At 50.9% G+C, this 14,615-nt stretch overlaps 1 protein-coding gene across 1 annotated transcript in view; it reads right to left on the bottom strand.

The window, feature by feature from the left end:
* LOC133357865 (zinc finger homeobox protein 3-like) overlaps positions 1–8,799 on the bottom strand; it is a 77,429-nt gene extending 68,630 nt beyond the window's left edge. The window contains exon 1 of the mRNA XM_061576008.1: positions 8,110–8,799. The gene's annotated coding sequence lies outside the window, so the exon portion shown is untranslated. The remainder of the gene's footprint in view (positions 1–8,109) is intronic.
* Positions 8,800–14,615: the final 5,816 nt, after the last annotated feature.

Raw genomic sequence — 14,615 nt, 5'->3', positions numbered from 1 at the left:
TCTTTGTCCCTTGTTGATGTGTCGACACGTTTCACGCGTGTTGCGCTTACGCGTGTGCATGTGCACATACGTGCTGCAGTCAGACAATGGCACGCGCACATTCACGTGTGCGTGTAAATGTGTGCGAGATATGTACGCACGCAGACGCTCACACTCCCGGTACGTGTCTCGTTTCATGACTAAATAATGCGGTTACATTCGGCCGAAGGCTGCATGGCCACGCTAAGTCTCTTACACCACCACGTGACATAGCCCGTACCCTACACCACGTGACCTAGCCCGTGCCTTACACCACGTGTCCTCACCTACAGCCCGTGCCCTACACCACGTGACCTAGCCCGTGCCTTACACCACGTGTCCTCACCTACAGCCCGTGCCCTACACCACGTGACCTGACCTAGCCCGTGCCCTACACCACGTGTCCTCACCTACAGCCCGTGCCCTACACCACGTGACCTGACCTAGCCCGTGCCCTACACCACGTGACCTGACCTACAGCCCGTGCCCTACACCACGTGACCTGACCTAGCCCGTGCCCTACACCACGTGTCCTCACCTACAGCCCGTGCCCTACACCACGTGTCCTCACCTACAGCCCGTGCCCTACACCACGTGACCTGGCCTAGCCCGTGCCCTACACCACGTGACCTGACCTACAGCCCGTGCCCTACACCACGTGACCTGACCTACAGCCCGTGCCCTACACCACGTGACCTGACCTAGCCCGTACCCTACACCACGTGACCTGGCCTAGCCCGTGCCCTACACCACGTGACCTGGCCTAGCCCGTGCCCTACACCACGTGACCTGACCTGGCCCGTACCCTACACCACGTGACCTGACCTGGCCTTTACCACACAGCACTCTTTACATCTTCTGGGTCAACATAGGATTCCGTCGAGTGCGGAGCATGCCACTGAAGCTCACAGTCATTGGGATGCTATTGGTGTGTGTGTATCATTGTGTGTGTGTGTGTGTCAGTGTGTCACTGTGTATGCTGTCAGTCTGTGTGTGTCATTGTGTGTGTGGGATAATGTGTCACTGTACGTGTGTCTGTGTGTGTCTGTGTGTGTGTCAGTGTGTCGCTGTACGTGTGTCTGTGTGTGGGTCAGTGTGTGTGTATCAGTGTGTCACTGTACATGTGTCTGTGTGTGTGTCATTGTGTGTGTGGGTCAGTGTCACTGTACGTGTGTCTGTGTGTGTGTCTGTGTGTGTGTGGGTCAGTGTGTCACTGTACGTGTGTCTGTGTGTGTGTCATTGTGTGTGTGGGTCAGTGTGTCACTGTATGTGTGTCTGTGTGTGTGTCATTGTGTGTGTCATTGTGTGTGTGGGTTTGTGTCACTGTACGTGTGTCTGTGTGTGTGTCAATGTGTGTGTGTCAGTGTTTTACTGTACGTGTGTCTGTGTGTGTGTCTGTGTGTGTCAGTGTCACTGTACGTGTGTCTGTGTTTGTGTGGGTCAGTGTGTGTGTATCAGTGTGTCACTGTACGTGTGTCTGTGTGTGTCATTGTGTGTGGGTCAGTGTGTCACTGTACGTGTGTCTGTGTGTGTGGCATTGTGTGTGTGGGTCAGTGTGTCACTGTACGTGTGTCTGTGTGTGTGTCATTGTGTGTGTGAGTCATTGTGTGTCAGTGTGTCACTGTACGTGTATCTGTGTGTGTGTGTCATTGTGTGTGTGGGTCAGTGTGTCACTGTACGTGTGTCTGTCTGTGTCATTGTGTGTGTGTCAGTGTGTCACTGTACGTGTGTCTGCGTGTGTGTGTGGGTCAGTGTCACTGTACGTGTGTCATTGTGTGTGTGGGTCAGTGTGTCACTGTACGTGTGTCTGTCTGTGTCATTATGTGTGGGTCAGTGTGTCACTGTACGTGTGTCTGTGTGTGTGAGTCATTGTGTGTGTGTGTCATTGTGTGTGTGGGTCAGTGTGTCACTGTACGTGTGTCTGTGTGTGTGTGGGTCAGTGTGTCACTGTACGTGTGTCTGTCTGTGTCATTGTGTGTGTGTGTGTCAGTGTGTCACTGTACGTGTGTCTGTGTGTGTCTGTGTGTGTCAGTGTGTCACTGTACGTGTGTCTGTGTGTCATTGTGTGTGTGTGGGTCAGTGTGTCACTGTACGTGTGTCTGTGTGTGTGGGTCAGTGTGTGTGTGGGTCAGTGTGTCACTGTACGTGTGTCTGTGTGTCATTGTGTGTGTGTGGGTCAGTGTGTCACTGTACGTGTGTATGTGTGTGTGTCATTGTGTGTGTTGGTCAGTGTGTCACTGTACGTGTGTCTGTGTGTGTGTGTGTCATTGTGTGTGTGTATCAGTGTGTCACTGTACGTGTGTCTGTGTGTGTGTGTCAGTGTGTCACTGTACGTGTGTCTGTGTGTATGTCATTGTGTGTGTGGGTCAGTGTGTCACTGTACGTGTGTCTGTCTGTGTCATTGTGTGTGTGTCAGTGTGTCACTGTACGTGTGTCTGTGTGTGTGTCAGTGTGTCACTGTACGTGTGTCTGTGTGTGTGAGTCATTTTGTGTGTGTGTCAGTGTGTCACTGTACGTGTGTCTGTGTGTGTGTCTGTGTCTTATGTATTACCGTGTCTGTGTGTGTGTCTGTGTGTGTGTCTGTGTATGTGTCTGTGTGTGTGTATTAACGTGCCTGTGTGTGTGTCAGTGTGTCACTGTGTGTGAGTCTGTGTGTGTGTCATTGTGTGTGTGGGTCAGTGTGTCACTGTACGCGTGTCTGTGTATCAGTCATTGTGTGTGTGTCAGTGTGTCACTGTACGTGTGTCTGTGTGTGTGTGTCAGTGTGTCACTGTACGTGTGTCTGTGTGTCAGTGTGTCACTGTACGTGTGTCTGTGTGTGTGTCATTGTGTGTGTGTGTCAGTGTATCACTGTACGTGTGCCTGTGTGTGTGTGTCAGTGTGTCACTGTACGTGTGTCTGTGTGTGTGTCTGTGTGTTGTGTGTGTGTCAGCACATGATGTCTCTGCGTACACCATGTAGACGCAGGGGGTATTCCGACCCACGTCGTCATTGTTGTTATCGGCATCAACGATTTAAATTCTCGCCGATCTCTCCCATTAACCAACAAAGACAAAGATCCCCCGTGTAGCCTTAACATACTGTTGGGGCAAGTGCTGCTAGCGTGCACCTATGAAGGCCGAGGGGGTGGGTGGCCAGCCAGACAACACCAACACCACCCACACCACCAGCCCATTCTCAATCCACTGCTGGACGTGGGCCTCCTCCCCATTCACCGTGGCGGCCCTGGCAGTTGTCGAACGATGCGAGTCGGTTGGGGTGGTGGGGAGAGGTGGGGGGGCATAGACGTGGTAGCATAGGAGTACGGTACAACGGCTTTGGCGTGTGTTAAGGGGGAGATGAAGAGGGGAGCATCTCAGGACCGGTTCGTGGCCGGGAAGAGCAAACTCGGCATCGAGGTTCCAAACGGAGCGCGCTAACTGCTGCGTCACCGCTCCCGCCGGTCTAATTACAATCACGATCCTGTGTGTTTGCTGTGGTTTTTTTTAAATTAAAACGTTACTTTTTTTTACGCAAATCCGCGAGGGTGATAAGTTTACGATGATAACCGCTGCAGCAGCAGCGTTTGTTATTCCGTTTCGCCCCTATTACCTACATACATATATACACACGCACACACATTCTCTATGAGGCGCAATGCGATATAATGGCACGGGTCCAACCATCCTCCTTTAGTCGTTACCAAAGGTCACGACGAAGCTGTGCTGAACAGGTGTGGTGTGCGCCTTCATAGGTGCTCGCTAACGCCACTTGCCCCAAAAGTCTGTTACAGGCTATACGGGGGATCTTTGTCTTTGTATGTGTGGTGTGTCGGCCTTCATAGGTGCTCGCTAACGCCACTTGCCCCAAAAGCCTGTCACGGGCTATACGGGGGATCTTTGTCTTTGTATGTGTGGTGTGCCGGCCTTCATAGGTGCTCGCTAACGCCACTTTCCCCAAAAGTCTGTCACATGCTATACGGGGGATCTTTGTCTTTGTATGTGTGGTGTGTCGGCCTTCATAGGTGCTCGCTAACGCCACTTGCCCCAAAAGCCTGTCACGGGCTATACGGGGGATCTTTGTCTTTGTATGTGTGGTGTGCCGGCCTTTATAGGTGCTCGCTAACGCCACTTGCCCCAAAAGTCTGTCACATGCTATACGGGGGATCTTTGTCTTTGTATGTGTGGTGTGTCGGCCTTCATAGGTGCTCGCTAACGCCACTTGCCCCAAAAGTCTGTCACATGCTATACGGGGGATCTTTGTCTTTGTATGTGTGGTGTGTCGGCCTTCATAGGTGCTCGCTAACGCCACTTGCCACAAAAGTCTGTCACATGCTATACGGGGGATCTTTGTCTTTGTATGTGTGGTGTGTCGGCCTTCATAGGTGCTCGCTAACGCCACTTGCCACAAAAGTCTGTCACAGGCTATACGGGGGATCTTTGTAGTGCAGTGTGTGTGTGTAATAGTGTAGTGTGTCTGTGTTTAGTAGTGTAGTGTGTGTGTAATAGTGTAGTGTGTCTGTGTGTAATAATGTAGTGTGTCTGTGTGTAATAGTGTAGTGTGTGTGTGTAATAGTGTAGTGTGTCTGTGAGTAATAGTGTAGTGTGTGTGTAGTAGTGTAGTGTAGTGTGTGTGTGTAATAGTGTAGTGTGTCTGTGAGTAATAGTGTAGTGTGTGTGTAGTAGTGTAGTGTGTCTGTGTGTAGTAGTGTAGTGTGTCTGTGTGTAGTAGTGTAGTGTGTGTAATAGTGTAGTGTGTCTGTGTGTAGTAGTGTAGTGTGTCTGTGTGTAATAGTGTAGTGTGTCTGTGTGTAATAGTGTAGTGTGTGTGTAGTAGTGTAGTGTGTCTGTGTGTAGTAGTGTAGTGTGTCTGTGTGTAGTAGTGTAGTGTGTGTAATAGTGTAGTGTGTCTGTGTGTAGTAGTGTAGTGTGTCTGTGTGTAATAGTGTAGTGTGTCTGTGTGTAATAGTGTAGTGTGTGTGTGTAATAGTGTAGTGTGTCTGTGTGTAGTAGTGTAGTGTGTCTGTGTGTAATAGTGTAGTGTGTCTGTGTGTAGTAGTGTAGTGTGTCTGTGTGTAGTAGTGTAGTGTGTCTGTGTGTAGTAGTGTAGTGTGTCTGTGTGTAGTAGTGTAGTGTGTCTGTGTGTAGTAGTGTAGTGTGTGTGTGTAATAGTGTAGTGTGTCTGTGTGTAATAGTGTAGTGTATCTGTGTGTAGTAGTGTAGTGTGTGTGTAATAGTGTAGTGTGTCTGTGTGTAATAGTGTAGTGTGTCTGTGTGTAATAGTGTAGTGTGTCTGTGTATAGTGTGTCTGTGTGTAGTAGTGTGGTGTGTCTCTGTGTAGTAGTGTAGTGTGTCTGTGTGTAGTGTGTAGTGTGTGTGTAATAGTGTAGTGTGTCTGTGTGTAGTAGTGTAGTGTGTGTGTAATAGTGTAGTGTGTCTGTGTGTAGTAGTGTAGTGTGTCTGTGTGTAATAGTGTAGTGTGTCTGTGTGTAATAGTGCAGTGTGTGTGTCTGTGTGCAATAGTGTAGTGTGTCTGTGTGTAATAGTGTAGTGTGTCTGTGTGTAATAGTGTAGTGTGTCTGTGTGTAGTAGTGTGGTGTGTCTGTGTGTAATAGTGTAGTGTGTGTGTGTAATAGTGTAGTGTGTCTGTGTGTAATAGTGTAGTGTCTGTGTGTAATAGTGTAGTGAGTCTGTGTGTAATAGTGTAGTGTGTCTGTGTTTAATAGTGTAGTGTGTGTGTAATAGTGTAGTGTGTGTGTAATAGTGTAGTGTGTCTGTGTGTAATAGTGTAGTGTCTGTGTGTAGTAGAGTAGTGTGTCTGTGTGTAGTAGTGTAGTGTGTCTGTGTGTAAAAGTGTAGTGTGTCTGTGTGTAATAGTGTAGTGTGTGTAATAGTGTAGTGTCTGTGTGTAATAGTGTAGTGTGTGTAATAGTGTAGTGTCTGTGTGTAATAGTGTAGTGTGTCTGTGTGTAATAGTGTAGTCTGTGTGTAATAGTATAGTGTCTGTGTGTAACAGTGTAGTGAGTCTGTGTGTAATAGTGTAGTGTGTCTGTGTTTAGTAGTGTAGTGTGTGTGTAATAGTGTAGTGTGTGTGTGTAATAGTGTAGTGTGTCTGTGTGTAATAGTGTAGTGTCTGTGTGTAATAGTGTAGTGTGTCTGTGTGTAGTAGTGTAGTGTGTCTGTGTGTAATAGTGTAGTGTGTCTGTGTGTTGTAGTGTAGTGTGTGTCTGTGTGTAGTAGTGTAGTGTGTATCTGTGTAGTAGTGTAGTGTGTGTGTGTAATAGTGTAGTGTGTAGTAGTGTAGTGTGTCTGTGTGTAATAGTGCAGTGTATATGTGTGTAATAGTGTAGGGTGTGTGTGTAATAGTGTAGTGTGTCTGTGTGTAATAGTGTAGTGTGTCTGTGTGTAATAGTGTAGTGTGTCTGTGTGTAATAGTGTAGTGTGTCTGTGTGTAATAGTGTAGTGTGTCTGTGTGTAATAGTGTAGTGTGTCTGTGTGTAATAGTGTAGTGTGTCTGTGTGTAGTAGTGTGTCTGTGTGTAATAGTGTAGTGTGTCTGTGTGTAATAGTGTAGTGTGTCTGTGTGTAATAGTGTAGTGTGTCTGTGTGTAATAGTGTAGTGTGTCTGTGTGTAATAGTGTAGTGTGTCTGTGTGTAATAGTGTAGTGTGTCTGTGTGTAATAGTGTAGTGTGTCTGTGTGTAATAGTGTAGTGTGTCTGTGTGTAATAGTGTAGTGTGTCTGTGTGTAGTAGTGTGTCTGTGTGTAATAGTGTAGTGTGTCTGTGTGTAATAGTGTAGTGTGTCTGTGTGTAATAGTGTAGTGTGTCTGTGTGTAATAGTGTAGTGTGTCTGTGTGTAATAGTGTAGTGTGTCTGTGTGTAATAGTGTAGTGTGTCTGTGTGTAGTGTGTCTGTGTGTCTGTGTGTAGTGTGTCTGTGTGTAACAGTGTAGTGTGTCTGTGTGTAATAGTGTAGTGTGTCTGTGTTTAATAGTGTAGTGTGTCTGTGTGTAATAGTGTAGTGTGTCTGTGTGTAATAGTGAAGTGTGTGTGTAATAGTGTAGTGTGTGTAGTAGTGTAGTGTGTCTGTGTGTAATAGTGTAGTGTGTCTGTGTGTAATAGTGTAGTGTGTCTGTGTGTAATGGTGTAGTGTGTCTGTGTGTAATAGTGTAGTGTGTCTGTGTGTAGTGTGTCTGTGTGTGTGTATGTAGCAGTGCAGTGTGTCTGTGTGTGTATGCGTGTGTTCATGTGTGCTCGTGTGTGTGTCGCTGTGTGTGTTTTAACAGGGATGCTGATAGCAATATGCAAGTGAGTGCCTGTGTTGTGTCTGTGTGGAGGCATTCACGCTACAGTGTCAGCGATGTGTGTGTGGTGTTCTATTTGTAATATCTGTAATGTTGTATCTGTGGTGTGATATATGTGTGGTGTGTGTGTGTTCTGCGCATGTATGCATGCATGCGTGTGGCGTATGTGTGTCTGGTTGGTGTGATGTGTGTGTGTGCGTATGTCTGTGTGGTATGTGTGGTGAATGTGTGGTATGTGTGTGTGTGAGATTTATGTGTGTGCGTAATGCATGTCATATGTGATGTATGTGTGTATGTATGTATGTATGCGTGTCAGTGTAGCGTGATAATTGTGTATATATGTGTGTACAGTGTGTGTGTGTGTGGTATGTGTTTGTGTGTTGTGTATCTGTATGTATGCATGTTGGTGATGTGTGGTTGTGTGTGTGACGTGACGTGCATGATAGTGTGGTTGTCTTTGTATGTGGTCTACAGTGTTGTGTTCTGGGATGTGAGTGTGCGTCAGTGTGTGTGATTTGTCTGTCTGTACGTGTGGTGTGATGTGTGTGCACGTAGTGGCTGTGTTGTGTGATGTGTATATGCACGTGTGACAACGTGTGTTCATGGTGTGAAATGTGTACGTGGTATGATGGGAGTACCTGGTGTGATGTGTGTGTTCGTGGTGTGACAGTGTGCACGTGGCGTGATGTGATGTGTGTACGTGGTGGTACAGTGTGCGTGTAGTGTAATGTGTGCACGTGGTGTGATTGTAACGTGTGCACGTGGTGTGACGTGTACACGTGGTGTGACGGAGCCCGGTGTGTCCACTTACTCGTGGGTGTGCACAGAGTGCAGCGTTGACTTCGCGTCTCATCATCGCACACTTCACTGAGGGTTCATCTCCCTCGCGTGCACGCCCGCTAAAGCCAACGACTACGTCCACAAGCTGACGGCTAACACACACACACAAAATTGATATATACACCGATTCCTTAACTTCTTAAATAAAATAACAAAAATATAACAAATTCACCACTCTCTTGTCGGAAGTTCAAACCTTAGCGTGCCAACAGCAACAGCAGCAGCAGCGGCGACGCGCACACCGTGAAAGTCGCATACAAGGGCCCACTCCACGATCTCAATATCCAAAACTATCGACCCTCAATTGGATGAAAACAATCCCCGAGTAAAGAAATTGTCACATTGTTTTGGCCGCTCCCCTCCACGACTCTTCCTCCCCCCCACACACACACGTCTCCACCGCTTGTTCCCACGTGCGTGCGTGCCTCCTGCACAACACCGAGGGATACTTACTTTATCTGCTAACTATAGATCCGTATTGATCGGGCGGGTCGAGTTACAACTGTTAGCACGACACGTGCGCGCGCGCGGCGCTGCTGTGCGCCACGGAGACGATTGTCCCCCCCCCCCGGCACGACGATTTCCACCACCTCTCTACAACTAACTAGCGAGCTAACCCAGCTCCGCGATCACTTCATTACCACCACCATCATCATAATTTTCGCAACAGCGGCAGCGGCAGCAGCAGCTATGGCAATGAACAGCGACGGGAGGAGAGAAGCCCCGACGCCCGACGCTAATAATGCGAGATACCTCGGTGGGCATGGACAAGCCGAAGAGGAGGATGATGATGAGGATGATGATGAGGATGATGATGAGGATGATGATGAAGAGGCGGAGGAGGAGGAGGCGAGGGGGGTGCGAGACACTGGGAGTCTTCGCTGGAATCATCGATTCACGCCGCGCACGCTGCAAGCGCCACCGTGTTCGGGAGACAGCGTTGGTGGTAGGGTGAGAAGCGTGCTAGGTGAGAGGGGGGTTGAATGGGGTTGGATTGGGGGGGGGGGGCACGTGTAGGTTGACTGAGGATTCGAGTGGGTTAAATAGCATGAGGAGAGAGACGGCGGTGGTGGCGGTGATGCGGTGATGGCTGTGTCAGAGAGGGTTAAACAAGGGATCTCCCCTCCTCCCCTCCGCCTCACCTCCCTCCATCATCCTCCACCACCACCACCCACACCCACCACCTTCATCGCCTGTCCCCGCATCCCACGAGGGATTTCTCAAGGCCAAAAAATCCCGGCCGGCGCTCCGCTCCGCGCTCCGACCGCCCCGTGGCGCCCGCCTCCTCCTCCCCGAGACCCACTCAGCCACCCACCCACCCCACCCCACCCACACCCACCGCTCACTCACTCACTCACGCACGAAGCCGCACGGCGCTGGCGCACAGGGCCGGCGGGGCTAGGGAACGAGCGGCTGGGCTCGGTGCGTCCACCCCACCCCCCCATCCTCGTTATGCCTCGCTGCGAGCGACGCTTTAGCGGATTTGCGCTCCCCCCCCCCCGTTCGCTCTCCCTCCGCCCGCCCGCACCTGGGATCAAATTACGCGCAAGGAACTCGGCGGTACCTCGCGCGCCCCTGTTTTGTGCCGGTCAAAGTGTCCTCCTCCTGTGCGTGAGTGCGTGAGAGCGAGAGAGAGGCAGTGGTGTGTGTGAGATTGTCTCTCTCTCTCTGACAAGAATAAGCGTTACACGCGTGTGACTGCCGTGCGTGCGTGTGTCTGTGTGAGTGTGTGTGTGTCTGTGCGCGATTCGATGCACCACAACGGAGCGCTTCTGTGTGGAGTCGGCGCACGTGAGTGTGTCTGTGTGTGAGTGTGTCTGTGTGTGTGTGTGTCTGTGTGAGTGTGTCTGTGTGAGTGTGTCTGTGTGCGCGCGTGAGTGTGTCTGTGTGCGTGTGTCTGTGTGCGTGTGTCTGTGTGCGCGTGAGTGTCTGTGTGCGTGCGTGAGTGTGTCTGTGTGCGCGCGTGAGTGTGTCTGTGTGAGTGTGTCTGTGTGCGCGCGTGTGTCTGTGTGAGTGTGTCTGTGTGAGTGTGTCTGTGTGCGCGCGTGAATGTGTCTGCGTCTGTGTGCGCGCGTGAGTGTGTCTATGTGCGCGCGTGTTTCTGTGTGAGTGTGTCTGTGTGTCTGTGTGAGTGTGTCTGTGTGTCTGTGTGAGTGTGTCTGTGTGAGTGTGTCTGTGTGTATGTGTGTCTGCGTGCGCGCGGGGTGCGTGCGCGAGTGCGCGCCTCCAGCGACTCGCCCCTCGCCACGCGCGGACTTGGCCGGCCGCGCTCGAAGCTCGAGACGCCGCGGAGACAACTCGGAGCCTTCTACCCCCCCCCCCATCTCGTCTTTGCGGGCGAGCCACGGCGAGCGAGCGAGCGAACGAGCGAGAAGTCTTCAACAGCGGAGGCGCAAACCCCTCCACCCCCACGGGCTGACAGAGCGAGCCGGGGAGAGCAGAGGGGAGCGGGCCGAGAGGATGGCATCGAAGCGTCAGAGGACGCAGCGAACGACGACATGTACGTATTCTAAACACCCCCCCCCCTTCCTCTTCATCCTCATCATCTTCTTCATCTAGTCCAGGACGACGGGCGCGAACGCGCCGTGAGCATCAGCGACGTCGATTGCGTAAAACGGGCTCGCGAGGTCAAGTTTAATCCCGGGCTAGCGAACAATTTCTACGTTTAAAAAATTAGAAAACCCCAATCAACCCACAAACCGAGCCAACGAACAAAAAATAAATCCCGCTCTTCTATCCGTACCCCTCTTAATCGGTACGCGTTAAAAAAAAGAAGACAGAGAGCGAGAGACAGACGCGCAGACAGGACGAGGCAGAGAGCGAGAGAGAGACACGTAAATAGAGAGTAGCCGAATAAAAAAAACTTACTCTCGTGTGCGCATGGATCTTCACGTCCTTGGGCGCTAGAGACGATGCCGACGACTCCGAGCTCTGGCCATGGTGCCCGCTCGCACGGGTCCCGTGCCGGGTGACGGGGCGGGAAGAGCCCTCGGTGGTCTCAGCGCGACGCGTCCCAGAGCGCGACCGGCACGTGAACTGAGTGGGGGGAAGATGTGAATCCTCCCAACACTATTGGGTTTGATGATTTTTTTTTCCTCCCCACTCTCTCGCTCGCTCCTGCGTGCAAAATGGCCGAGAGCAGCCAGTGCGCATGTGCTCATTACCGAGGCACGACGGGAAGGGGTAATTAGCTGAACAATCAATATTCAGCAGAAAAACCCTATTGCCTCTCTCTCCCCCCCCACCCACCACCCACCCACCCACCTCCTCCTCCTCCTCTCCACCATCCCTCGCCCCAACCCATACCTCCCTAAACCTTAGCCCCCCCCACCCACCCACCCCCACCATCACCCACCCAGCCCTTCTCATCCTCATGCCTTAATACCAAACCTCTCTCACAATTACCCCCCCCCCCACCCATTAAGTTAACTTGCCCCCCCCCCACTCCTCCTATGCCCCACCTCCCACCGCCGCGACCCTCTAACCCCCCCCCGCCACGTGCCCCCCCCCCCGCCGCCACCTCTCCCCACCCCCTCGCCCAATCTCCTCCCCCCACCCCCCCGCTCCCCATCAACGCGCCCCGCCCCTTGGAGAGAGAGAAATCTTTGATGTCGGAAGAGTCTCGGAGTTCAGGGTCGTACACGCGCGAACACGCACGTATTTAGCGGGGGGGGGGGGGGGTGAGACGTTGCCACGACGTTCAGGCAACGTTGTGGGGTGGTTAGCTCCACTCACTCGCGGGGTCTTACAGTGAGCGGGGGGGGGGGGGGGCAAAGGGGGGGGGGATGCCACGGCACGAGTGTTTGTGCAGAGGTACAAGCACGCACTGACACACACACGAGCATAGAGTCACACGCACATACACACATACACACACATACACACATACACACACTCACACATACACACACTCACACACATACACATACTCACACATACACACACATACACACACTCACACATACACACTTACACACACTCACTCACACATACTCACACGTACACACACTCACACACACTCACAGATACACACACTCACACACACTCACACATACTCACACATACACACACTCACACACACTCACACATACACACACACTCACATACACACACTCACACACATACACATACTCACACATACACACACATACACACACTCACACATACACACTTACACACACTCACTCACACATACTCACACGTACACACACTCACACACACTCACAGATACACACACTCACACACACTCACACATACTCACACATACACACACTCACACACACTCACACATACACACACACTCATGCATACACATACTCACACATTCATACACACATACACTCACACATACACACTCACTCACATATACACACACAAACACATACACACACTCACACACACTCACACATACACACACTCACACATACACACACTCACACATACTCACACTCACACACACTCACACACACTCACATATGCACACACTCACACATACACACACTCACACACTCACACATACACACACTCACACATACACACACTCACACATACTCACACACACTCACACACACTCACACACACTCACACACACTCACATATGCACACACTCACACATACACACACTCACACACTCACACATACACACACTCACACATACACACACTCACACATACTCACACTCACACACACTCACACACACTCACACATGACAACACTCACACATACACACACTCACACACACACTCACACATACACACACTCATACATACTCACACTCACATACACTTATACATACACACACACTCACACATACATACACTCACACATACACACTCACACACACTCACAGATACACACACTCGCACATACACACACTCACACATACTCACACTCACACACACTCACACATACACACACTCACACACACACTCACACATACACACACACGCGAGAATGGGATTACACTCACACATACACACACTCAGACATACTCACACATACTCACACACACTCACATATACATAAACTCACATACACTGACACGCACTGACACACACGCGAACATACAATCAGACAAACGAGCATAGAATCACACACACACACGCGAGCATGGGATCACACACGCACACGCGAACATGGAATCACACACCCACACGAACATGCAATCACACACACACGAACATGGAATCACACACTCGAGTATTGAATCACACAGACACACACGAGCATGGGATCACAGGCCAAAGACAATCACACGCTCGCAATCATATAATCAGACACACATACAATCACACACACGCGCAATCATAATACACAATCACACTGACAATCACACAACCACGCGCATTTCGCAATCATTCGCACACACGGTCACAACTCCCAGCGACATTACGCACGCAATCACACACTACACACAATCACACACCACACACACAACCACACACCACGCACAATCACACACTACTCACAATCACCACAATCACACACTCCGTACAATGACACACCACGCACACAACCACACACCACGCACAATCACACACTATACACAATCACACACGCGGCACACGATCACACACCACGCACAATCACACACTATTCACAATCCCCACAATCACACACTCCGTACAATGACATACCACTCGTACAATCACACACTACACACAATCACACACGCGGCACACGATCACAAAACGACACGAGCAATCACGCACACATACGCAGTTACACAATCACACGCACACACACACGCACTTACACAATCACAAGCACACACACACGCAGTCACACAATCACACACGCGCACACATACGCAGTTACACAATTACACGCGCACAATTTTTTTGTTTTAACGCACAAATCGCGTTACCGTGCCGCATATCGCCAAGGTCGCGTTCGAGCGCAGCTTGCAACGCGGGCGCAGCGGCGTTCCAACTCGCGACGATACTTCCACGACAATCAGAGACGCCACCACATGTGACGGACGCGTGGTGTGTACACACACACACCACACACGTGCACACACCACACACACACACCACACACACGCACACACCACACACACGCACACACACACCACACACACCACACACACGCACGACACACCACACACACGCACACACACACCACACACACACGCACGACACACCACACACACGCACACACGCATCACACACCACACACGCACACACCACACACACACACCACACACACGCACCACACACACGCACCACACACACACCACACACACAGACACACACCAGACACACCACACACCACACACGCACACACACTACACACACAGACACACACACCACACATACCACACACACGCACACACACACATTCACACACACCACACACACCACACACACACCACACACACGCACCACACACACACCACACACACAGACACACACCAGACACACCACACACGCACACACACTACACACACAGACACACACACCACACACACCACAC

The sequence above is a fragment of the Lethenteron reissneri genome, chromosome 60 (genome assembly GCF_015708825.2).
Source record: "Lethenteron reissneri isolate LAM-NWPU_2019-01 chromosome 60, ASM1570882v1, whole genome shotgun sequence".
NCBI lineage: Eukaryota > Metazoa > Chordata > Hyperoartia > Petromyzontiformes > Petromyzontidae > Lethenteron > Lethenteron reissneri.
Note: the sequence above shows the minus strand (reverse complement) of the source record. Positions and strands in the feature narration are given on the sequence as shown.